The following is a 10,909-nucleotide window of genomic DNA, read 5'->3' as shown; positions in this document are numbered from 1 at the left end:
GGTATTTGATAGACACATTTTTGTGTTTAATTTGATCTCAATACTATATATTGTTGGAACTCGATTTTGTACTAATTTTGGTGTTTTATGTGTTTGTAGGCACCTTTGGAAAATAAACATTTTTTGGAAAATTCGGCTCGAAAAGTTGGTAAAAGCCCCGGAGGACACGTGTTATTCGGACTCTCACCGTTGGATAAGGGGCATCTCAATTACTAAGGGGCACCCCAGGTCACCCCAAAAGGCATTTGCTATTCGCAACCCAGTACAGGATTAGGGGGAGGTCATATACTCCATTTGAATTTTGTTTTTGGCGGGAAAATGGAGAACACTTCTGCAGATTTTTGATCGAATTATTGAACGTGTTCTAGGGAGATTCAATGGTTGATTTTTGGTCGATAGTTGTGATATGGCCTATTAAACACACTGTGGGCGTTTGGTTCGACCATAATTGGCTAGAATCAGCTAAACAATTCACGGGTTGAAAACAGGGCAGTTCGTGTATATCACGGGTTTCACGTGATTTGGAGAAGATTCAACGTGTTTTGTGCGTGCATGGAAGACCCTCACATCCTGTTGGAGCGTGAAGGAGTTAAATATGGTAATTTGGAGGCTTGAAAACGCGTGAGAAGATGAAACAGGAAAGAAAATATTCCCAGAAATATTTTCTTTACTGCCGAGTTAAAGAGAATTATATGGAGTGAATGAGCGAGATTTGATGGGTCTGTTGGCTATAAATAGGTTGCTGGGGTTGAGTAGAAAGGGTGTCGAGAGTTTGGGGTCGATAGGAGAGCTCAGGAGCGAGAAATCAAGAGTTGATGAAACTCTGTTTCTGCTCCTGCTGATGATGAAGAATACCAAGAACACGAAGAACAGACTCGCTGGGACAGTCGTTTATCAACAGTGAAACAGACTCACAGGCGTGGGTCGTAGGTGTGGGTCTTAGAATCACATCGACAATAGCACTTCTCTTTTATCGTTCTTTTGTGACGCTTCCTGTGGGTCACACATTAGCTGTTTACACCATTTTCTCTTCTTCTCTTCATTGTAAACACCATTTGAGCAATAAATAAATATTTTGAGCGTGTTTTTACTATGATGAGCTAATTCCCTCGTAACAAAGGCAATGGAGGAAGCTATTCACGTAACATAAATGGGTAACTATTTCATTTAATTATATAATTCACCTAATCGCTGCTTTTGCAGAGTTTTAAATTATTTGAATGATTTTCTTAATTATTTGTTATTCAGTTTGATAGGTTATGCTTGGTTTAATCTCTTGATAATCTATGCTTAAGGTTTACGAATAATGTTTGAGAATCTGTATGATTGATAGTGAATTAAAGATAAAAGAGGACTTAAGAATTGAATAGAGTATTGAAATATTTATCATTCAATTTTGCATAATAGTGGAATCTAGTGTCTTGGTTACCTCTCGCACCCATTGCTAATATTTTTGTATATATAATTTTATTAAATCTAAAATTCCATTTCCTTCACAAGTCTGAAACGAATCCTATTTACTACAATCACAATCAAAAATCTTAATCAGTTTCTCATGAAGAACACCTTATAGGAAGAGATGCGTTTGTAGAAATTCATGGAAAACCGAATTCAAAACCGGAAAAATTTCTATGGTATAGGGTAAGGTTTCGATGGGTTTTGCGGTCACTGCCATGGAGAGACGGGTTTTAGTTGAGAGGGTATGTGGTTGTGATAATGAATGGGTTTTATTCAGATTCAAGTTCTGATGCTGAGAAATCAATGAGAATTGAAGATGGTGGTGAACAGAGTTGATTCAAGAGGGATTGAGCATCTGATAAGCAACGAGACAATGGTTTAATCTTAAATTTCAAGATGGGGATCTGGTAGGTTAGAATTATGTTTGTAATCAAAGAACAAGGAAGAAGATTGATTGAGTCTGCTACTGGTCGAGTTTTAAATTGAGGGAAATGAAGTTTCCCTAATTGTTGTTGTTGTCATCAATGAAGTGGTGGTGCTGGGACGATGGATAGATGCTGGTGGTTGTGATAATGAAAGGGTTTTACTCATATTCAAGTTCTGATGCCTAGAAATCAGTGGGAATTGAAGATGGTGTTGTGTTAATTTTAGTCTGTCGGAAAATTTCGTCTGCAACTAATTTCTTGGAGATTCTCTTCCATTTTGAGGTTGATAATGGTGATGTTGAGGTTCCTGATCTTGATTGAAGTATTGGGTGTCTCTTGAGATTTGGATTTTGGGGTTTAGCAGGTACAAACATAAGAATTTTGGGAAACTGTATTATCAACCAGAACTGTCACTGAAAGAGGATGGTCTAAAGTGTTATTTGAGGCAGATTCTGAAAGTCTCATACACTTCATTAGAACTCCAACAGAGGACCCTTGGTATATATCAGAAATGGTAGCAGAAATCAAACACCGGATGCGTCAAATACCTTGTTGTGCTATTCAGCATACTTATAGAGAAGGAAACCAAGCAGCGGATGGTCTAGCGAACTATACGACGGACGGTAGCCAAGTTGGAAACTATTCAACCTCAATATGGGACTGGGCGAACCCGGATTTTCTTAACCATATTCTATTAAGCGATTCAAGGGGTATCACTTTCCCTCGTGTAATAACAGTTTATCTGCTTTTATAATATTTGCATGGTTCAAAAAAAAAAAAAAATCTTCCGACGTTGGAAGAATGGGTTTTGGAATCAAATAGTGGCATTTCCAATTCTTAAGACATCCAAGGGTGAGCATGTGGCATGAAGTTCGCGGTCCAACCGTATTTTTGTGGATGAACATCCAGACCGTTCACTAGTAGATTGGATACAGATGCAATTTTTGGGATCCGGTGGATGTCGGATTGGATGCGGATACACTATTAAAATACTTATAATTTTTTTTATGAAATATGACGTTAATTATGTATGTTAATAGCCCACCGTATAGTTGATTTATCTCTTCATCATTTTCTTCCATCAAACTTTTAGGGCTTGAGCTTGAGACGCAAAATTAAGTCATATTCTTTTCCTTTATTCGTAGATCGGTTATTCATTATTCAAGTTTCAATAAAGTAATTAATGTTTTTTTTTCTTATTATTAGATAAAGAGTATTACATTAACTAGTTGGAAGTCTAACAAGCTAAGCTCCAACAACATACTACTAATTTAATTGAACAGGTTGCTGAGCTAGCCTACCAGCAAGCCTCATGATTTATTCAAGTTATTTTTATTTATTTTTAGTGTAAAATTCAAATTGTAAAAAAAAATCCATCGAATTCTCCGCATTCAATCCATGCATCCGTGCAACCATTGGATGTTGGATTGGATGCGGATGCCAAATTTGAAATCCTTCGTCTTTTGGATTGGATGCGGATGAGAAAACCAGCCCATACCGTCAATACCGGCTGATGAAGGCATCCCATATCCACCTAACAAAAATACCTCGTTTTATTTGGGGCCCCAAAAAACAATTAGGGGCCCTGACCAATTTATACCCACACGATAAATCATAGTGGGTTTCCAAAATTCAGTGAAAGGTCTATTTTTCCCTTTCCTAATAATAAAAGCAAAAGAACTATTAATCGTTAACTCTAAGCCCTAATTCATTTTCATTAAACAAAAGAAAAATCAGTTCTATCTTCTTTCTCGCCTCTCCATCACGACTCCATTAATGACTCCAAGATTATTTTTTTCTTCACCCGATTAGAAATTTTTTTTCTTCACCCAATTAGAAAGTAAGTGAACTAAAACTTACTAATCTACTTCCTATTTGTGTTTCATATGAAGTTTTTTGTTTGTAAAATTCAGTTTCTAACTGAAAAATAACAGTTACAGAATAAAGGTCATCAACCTCGATAGTTATATACCCTAACGACCCTTTTTCGGGGTTTTAAGGTATGAAAAATCGTTGATGTCTAAGGTGTAGGAGCTAACGACCCTTTTTCTGGGTTTTAAGGTTTTTTTCCCTAGAATAGAGTCGTCAATGTATTATAGAACCAACTGACGATCCTACTATGATGACCCTTTTTTATACACTAACGACTTTACATGACCGAAAACTACCTTTCTGTCTAAAAAAATGGAAAGATCGTTATCTTAATTTAGTAGAATCGTCATTGTGTATTTAAGAATCGTCATTTCTTATGACTACATACATGACGACCCTAAATGTTATATTTTACAGAGAGTTTTAGTTTTAGAGTCGTTCTTGTGTAAAAAAAAACAACATAACGACTCTAAGTGACCTAGATAAAAAAGGTCGTTAATGTTTATCACACTACCCAACGATTTTTCATAACCTCGAAAAGTTGCAGGTTTGAGTTGTCATTGGTAGTGTCAATAAAATGACGACATTAGAGAGTCGTTTGGGTATACACCCCCGACTATGACGACCCTTACACTGAGTTGTTCCATAGTGTGGGTGATTCGAACACTTGGAGTAACAAACAGATAAATCGAAGGTTATAAGATGTTTACCTGATTGTTTTGAGCTTCGGGTTCCTCATTTTGAGGGTTGGTTCCTTCATTTTGAGTAATGGGATCTTCATTTGCACCAATATTCATGGCTTCCTCTACTAACATCTCTTCATGAAACATCCAATCCATAGGATTAGTTGAGACAATCTCACCATCAACACAATCATGTTTGTAATTTGAAGCTTCACCAACATCATTTCCTCCATTAGAATCACTCATTTCAAATAATCCTAACTTTTTCCCCAAAAACTCAACTTCTCCTTCCCCACAACACAAAAACACAATTTTTCTTTTATCATAAAATTTACCCAAAATCTGATTTTAATCTAATTAAACTAATTAGCATCTTAATTTACCTAATTAACTTAATTAACACTAATAATTTAGAGATAGTTTAGCCATTTCAAAAAATTTGGGATAAGGAATAACCCATAATTGATATTTCATATCCCTTTTTGTCCTGTAGTGCAGGGCCCTAATTGTTTTCGGGAACCCCCAATTAAACCAGGTTTTGCATAGCTGTATACACTAAATACTCATTTAAATTTTGAATCATTTTATTTACATTGACATACCTACACACGATTGTTATAGATGGATACAGTTTTGCAAGGTGATTATTGGATCTAAAGATTGGTATTAGCCTTATCTCCCTCCTTTTAATGAAAACAAGCTTTCCCCGAAAACACTAACCATTTTTGGTGTACCGCCGTACTTTTCGTGTACCGCCGAATGTTTCGTACACCAACGATGTTTTTTAAATCACCCGTTGGATTGTTTTCCTCTCTAACCACAACCGTCGATTTCTTTTCTTTTCTTTCTCTATTCTCTTCCTTCGTTCTCTTCTTGCTCTCTTTCAATCACGGAGAATCAATGATGGAGATAAAGGATTGAGTTGATTTCTCTTCGCTTCATTGATTAGGCATGCAGTATTTTTCATCTCTTTCTCTTCTAAACAACGAAAATTCCATCCCTCCAACTGAATCAATCACGGAGAATCTGCAACTGAATCAATCACGGAGATGAAGAATTGAATTGGTATTTTTTCACTTCCTCTATGCAAAATTTCTCAAATTCTTTGATTTTAATTTGTTATCTGAAATTTTAGGGTTTTTGTAAATTTTGGGGATTTTATTTATCAATGATTTTGAAGGGTTTGTGTTCAATCCTACTATCTATTTACATACCTCTATATATGTATCGGAAAATTTCACACTGAATTGCATGATTCGTTAAATCCTTCAATTTCATCTGTTTAAATTGAATCGAGAATTGTTGGGCTTTTTTTATGGTTTCCCACTTTGTTAATCGACTTCGTTGTTGGATGGATTTTTCTGAAATATGAAAATTTATTTGTTGGCATATAATAGTTTTTTTCAGGGAGTCGGCTTAATGTTCAAAAGTTTGGGTTGTATGTGACTATTGGATGCATAGATTAACACTGGTGATGCATATATGAGAACTTCATTGCAAACATCTTCTAGGGCTATGATTTTCATGAATTCATCTCTCTGGTGGTTCACATGATTATGTTATATTTGATCCATGAGCTCCACTGGAATGTTCTAAAGCTATGGACTATAAACTCATTGGTGAAGCAAGAAGGTAAAAAGAACGAACATGGAAAACTAACGAGTCCATGCAAGAAGTGTGGTGATTTGTAGGTTGTGGAGGTTTGGGAGTGCGAAAGGGTATGCCAATACTCCGTTGAACTGAAAATCAGAGTCAAGCAAATATTAGAATCTAATTTCTTGGTTTCTCTCATACATTATGGTTGTTTCCTTCTGCAAGTTTCATGAAACCTTTCAAATACCTTTTTCTTCTTCTTTGTATGATGTTATTGTGATGGTGATCTTAAATGCTTTTATATGCTTAGATTGATGTCGTCAGATGTAGAGAACGAAAGGGTGGGGTTGGTGGTACCATTGATAGGCTTGAGGAGAACTTCAAAAATTCAAAATAGCACATGCAAGAAGAAAGTTATATCTAGGGAAAGAAATGAAACAGTTCCTCTTTTAAAGTTGCTAACTTCTTCTAATGTTGGTCTCAGTTTTGCTTCTGAATTTATTTTTTTTTTCTTTTCCTATTTTTCATTTTTAATTTGTATTTTGTATTTTTGTTTTTAATATATATTTTGTATTTTTACAGGTATCATTTATTGATTTTTAGTTTATCTTATTCTCCCTTTTCGGTCGGCCTCTCCACCGCACGCGGTAATCTAATTATTCTTTATTCTCTATCATTTTAGAATTTACTCATACAAAATATCTTAGGTAAAACCTAACTCTTCGTAGTGGACATCCCAATTCATGATAGCGGCTTTGGTTACATATGGTTCCAAAGAAAACATTCCAATTCTGGTGAAAGGTTGGATTGGATGACTACCAGTACATATGGACGATTCAATTAGACCTACTGCAAATGATGTTTATCGAACAGTGTTCAGTCGAAAAAATGATACAATGTAATGTTCATATTTTACTTATGTAATACTTCTATCTTTTGTGATTGATCCAATCTATATACATATATGATCGTCCTATTATCTCCACTAACGCTCTCTACAGATTCTTCAGCCACATGGTGAGAGTACACATGAAGACATTGTCGTCGAGAAAACTAAGATAAGATATTTACTACTCAACTACAAAATTAATGAATTTAGATTTTTTTCAAATCAATAATTTTCTTTGTTTGGTTTTACCATTAGATGGTTTGCTTCTCCAAGTCTCATATAATTCTTTCGGCCTAATATTAGTGTATGGGAAAATCTGAAGATGATGTTGGGGTTTCCGACCGTGTATGGGAAAATCTGAAGATGATGTTGGGGTTTCCGACCGTGTATGGGAAAATCTGAAGATGATGTTGGGGTTTCCGACCGTGTATGGGAAAATCTGAAGATGATGTTGGGGTTTCCGACCGTATATCAGTATATGTAGACGACAGTGTTGGGTACTAGACCTCTAACACAGGATGTCAAGCAAGGAATACAAAAGAACCAGATAGAAATCCTTTTTCTTTGGGGTGAGCAACCAAATACGAGAGTAAAGGAAAAAAATAAACTGAGTTTTTCTTAATGAATCCAAAATACAATTGGGTGCTAAGTATTTATAGCTCAATAGGCTTGAGTAGCAAGCAATGTAAACTAGTAAACTTAAACACGCTTAGTTAATAAAAGAAGTCTAGCCAAACCAAGAAGCTAACAAGCTAAAATAGGTAGTAGTAATTTAAGGAAACAAGGAAAGGTGTTAGTGTTGTAACATCCCATTGCGTCTGAAGAATGTCTTGTCCTCAAGCCACAAAGTCTGGAAAACGCATGAGTAACTCATATGCATCTTCCCAAGTAGCATCTTCCACAACACGATCTTTCCAATGAATTAACCATTGAGTACCAGCCTTGTTGCCTTTCTTAAACATCTTTCGATCCAAAACAGCAGTAGGTTCCCATTTATCATAATCAATGATAGTAGGTAAAATAGTCTCAACATTAACAGAAGAGCCAAGCTTTAATTTCAGTTGTGAAACATGAAAGACTGGATGAATACGTCTTTCTACCGGCAATTGCAATTTATAAGCAACTTCTCCTATGCGTTTGATGACACGAAAATGACCATAATACTTAGGGGAAAGCTTGGTGAATGGTTGAGCAACCACTGATGATTGTCTATACGACTGCAAACGTAAAAATACCTAATCATTGATGTTGAAACTCCTTTCAGTTCGATGAGCATCAGCATAAGTCTTCATTCGAGTTTGAGCAGCTTGAAGATGAAACTTAAGTATCTTCAGTGTACGATCTCTAGATCGTAACATTACGTCAACATCATGCACAGTTGTAGAACCAGGAAGATAACTAGAGATTTTTGGTGGAGTTGTACTATACACAGCTTGGTATGGAGACATATTAATGGCAGAATGGTGACTGGTATATTGTACCACCATTCGGCCCATGGTAACCACTTAACCCACTCAGAGGGTTTGACACTTGTAAAACACCTAAGATAACATTCTAGAGTTCGATTAGTTACCTCGGTTTGACCATCTGATTGTGGATGGTAGGCAGCGCTGCGGCATAATTGTGTATTGTGCATTGCAAAATAGGCTTCCCAAAAATTACTCATGAATATGGGATCACGATCACTAACAATACTTCTCGGCATTCCATGTAGACGAACAATTTCTCGAACAAAAATGGTTGCAATATCAGCAGCTGTATATGGATGCACAAGAGCAATGAAATGTGCATATATTGACAATCTATCAACCACCACTAATATTGAAGTTTTATGGTTGGAGGAAGGAAAACCATCAATGAAATCCATTGACACATCTAGCCAAATATCAGTGGGAATAGGCAAAGGCTGCGACAATCCTGGAGGTGATACGGCTTCGGCTTTGCTTCTCTGACAAACATCGCATTGAAAAACAAAATCCTTAACTGATTTTTTTAATCCTCTCCAATAAAAATTATGCTGAATTCTTTTGTATGTTCGAAGGAATCCAGAGTGACCGCCTAAGGGTGTTGAATGAAACTCATGAAGGAGTTTAGCACACCAGGCAGATGTTGGTTTGACTACAATGCGTCCCTTGTATCTTAAGACATCATTAAAAAGAGAGTAATTGGGCTTACATGTAGGATTGTGCCATAACTGATCAATTAAGGCTCCTAATTCTTGATCACCATTGGTCTCCTTAATGATCTCATTAACTCCTGCAAATACTGGATAAGTTATAGCATTGAATGTTAAACCAGGATTTCAAGAAAGAGCATCAACTGCAATATTTTCTTTCCCTTTGCGAAAAATTATTTCATAATCATATTATAGAAGTTTAGAAACCCATTTCAGTTGCTCAATTGAGGATATACGCTGATCCAAAAAGTACTTCAAACTATTGTGATCAGTGTAAATTTTAAAGTGCCTTCCCAACAAATAGGGTCTCTACTTTTGAAGTGCTGAAATGATTGCAAGCATCTCCTTATCATAAATAGAAAGATTAAGATTCTTACCTGCCAATGCTTTTCTATAATAAGCAATTGGTCGACCAGCTTGCATTAGAACATCTCCCAAACCATTCCCTGATGCGTCACTTTCAATATAAAATTCTTTCGTAAAGTCTGGAAGCATCAAAACAGGTGTAGTTGTTAATGCCCTTTGTAAAGATCGAAAGGCAGAAGTAGCTTCATCAGTCCATGAAAATGAATCCTTTTTTACCAACTGTGTCAAAGGAGCACAAATATTTCCAAAGTTCCTTACAAAATTCCGGTAATAACCAGCCAAACCCAAAAACCCTCGTAAACTTTTAACTGTGGTAGGTATAGGCCAAGAAAGAACACTATCAATCTTATCTTGCTCAACCGCTACACCTTCGGAGGAGATAACATGCCCAAGGTAACCCACTGATGGCTGTGCAAAAGTGCACTTGGATTCCTTGACAAATAGTTGATGCTGACGAAGAATTTCAAATACTAAAGTTAAATGTTGAACGTGCTCTGTCATGTTTTTGCTATACACCAATATATCGTCAAAAAAAAACAAGCACAAATTTCCTCAAATATGGCCTAAATATATGATTCATCAAACTTTGGAAGGTAGCTGGCGCATTGGATAGTCCAAAAGGCATGACAAGAAACTCATAGTGACCATCGTGAGTTTTAAATGTCGTTTTATGAATATCTGATCCATGTAAGTGTATTTGACAATAGTCAGAACGTAAATCAAGCTTCATGAAAATAATGGCACCATGCAATTCATCTAACAACTCATCCACCATAGGAATAGGATATCGATCTTTGATTGTCAACTTGTTTAAAGCCCTGTAATCAACACACATTCTCCAGGATCCATCTTTCTTTCGAACCATTAATATAGGTGAAGAAAATGGACTGGAACTTGGTCGTATAAAACTTGTTTGCTGAAGTTCTTCAATGATCTTTTTAATTTCGTCTTTCGGAAAATGTGGGTATCTATACGGACGAACATTAACAGGTGCCGAATCTGGTAGTAATGGAATATGATGGTCATGTACCCTTTCAGGAGGAAGAGAAGTTGGTGTATCAAACACATCTTTAAAAGTAGATATCAAATTCTTAATTATAGGGTATTCAATTAAAGGAGCAGTTAATGCAGAAGTGTTTACTGGAGATAATTGAAGAAGAATTCCATAATTTTCTTTACATAGCAACTTCTGCATGGGAGCAGTATCCAAGACCAGAAATGTTGAAGAGTTATTACCCAATAATTGAATGTCTTCACCGTTATATTTGAACCTCATCAACAATTTGTCGAAATCCCATTCAATAGGTCCTAACTTGCGCAACCACTGGACCCATAAAACAACATCACATCCACTCACGGCCAATACATGGAAATCAGTATTAAACATGTGATTTTGCAGCTGAACTGGTACGTTTAAACATGTCCCTTGAGTGTGTATATGGACACC

At 36.2% G+C, this 10,909-nt stretch overlaps 1 long non-coding RNA gene across 2 annotated transcripts; it reads left to right on the top strand.

The window, feature by feature from the left end:
- The first annotated feature begins 5,298 nt into the window (after nucleotides 1-5,298).
- Nucleotides 5,299-8,002, top strand: LOC113285360. 2 transcript variants are annotated; one of them, XR_003328609.1, is made up of 5 exons: nucleotides 5,299-5,503; nucleotides 5,836-6,156; nucleotides 6,342-6,504; nucleotides 6,614-6,929; nucleotides 7,033-8,002. It is a non-coding gene; the product is annotated as an uncharacterized LOC113285360 (long non-coding RNA). The 2 variants fall into 2 exon arrangements; XR_003328610.1 differs by lacking the exons at nucleotides 5,836-6,156; nucleotides 6,342-6,504.
- Nucleotides 8,003-10,909: the final 2,907 nt, after the last annotated feature.

Source organism: Papaver somniferum, chromosome 6 (assembly GCF_003573695.1).
Source record: "Papaver somniferum cultivar HN1 chromosome 6, ASM357369v1, whole genome shotgun sequence".
Classification (NCBI taxonomy): Eukaryota; Viridiplantae; Streptophyta; class Magnoliopsida; order Ranunculales; family Papaveraceae; genus Papaver; species Papaver somniferum.
Note: the sequence above shows the minus strand (reverse complement) of the source record. Positions and strands in the feature narration are given on the sequence as shown.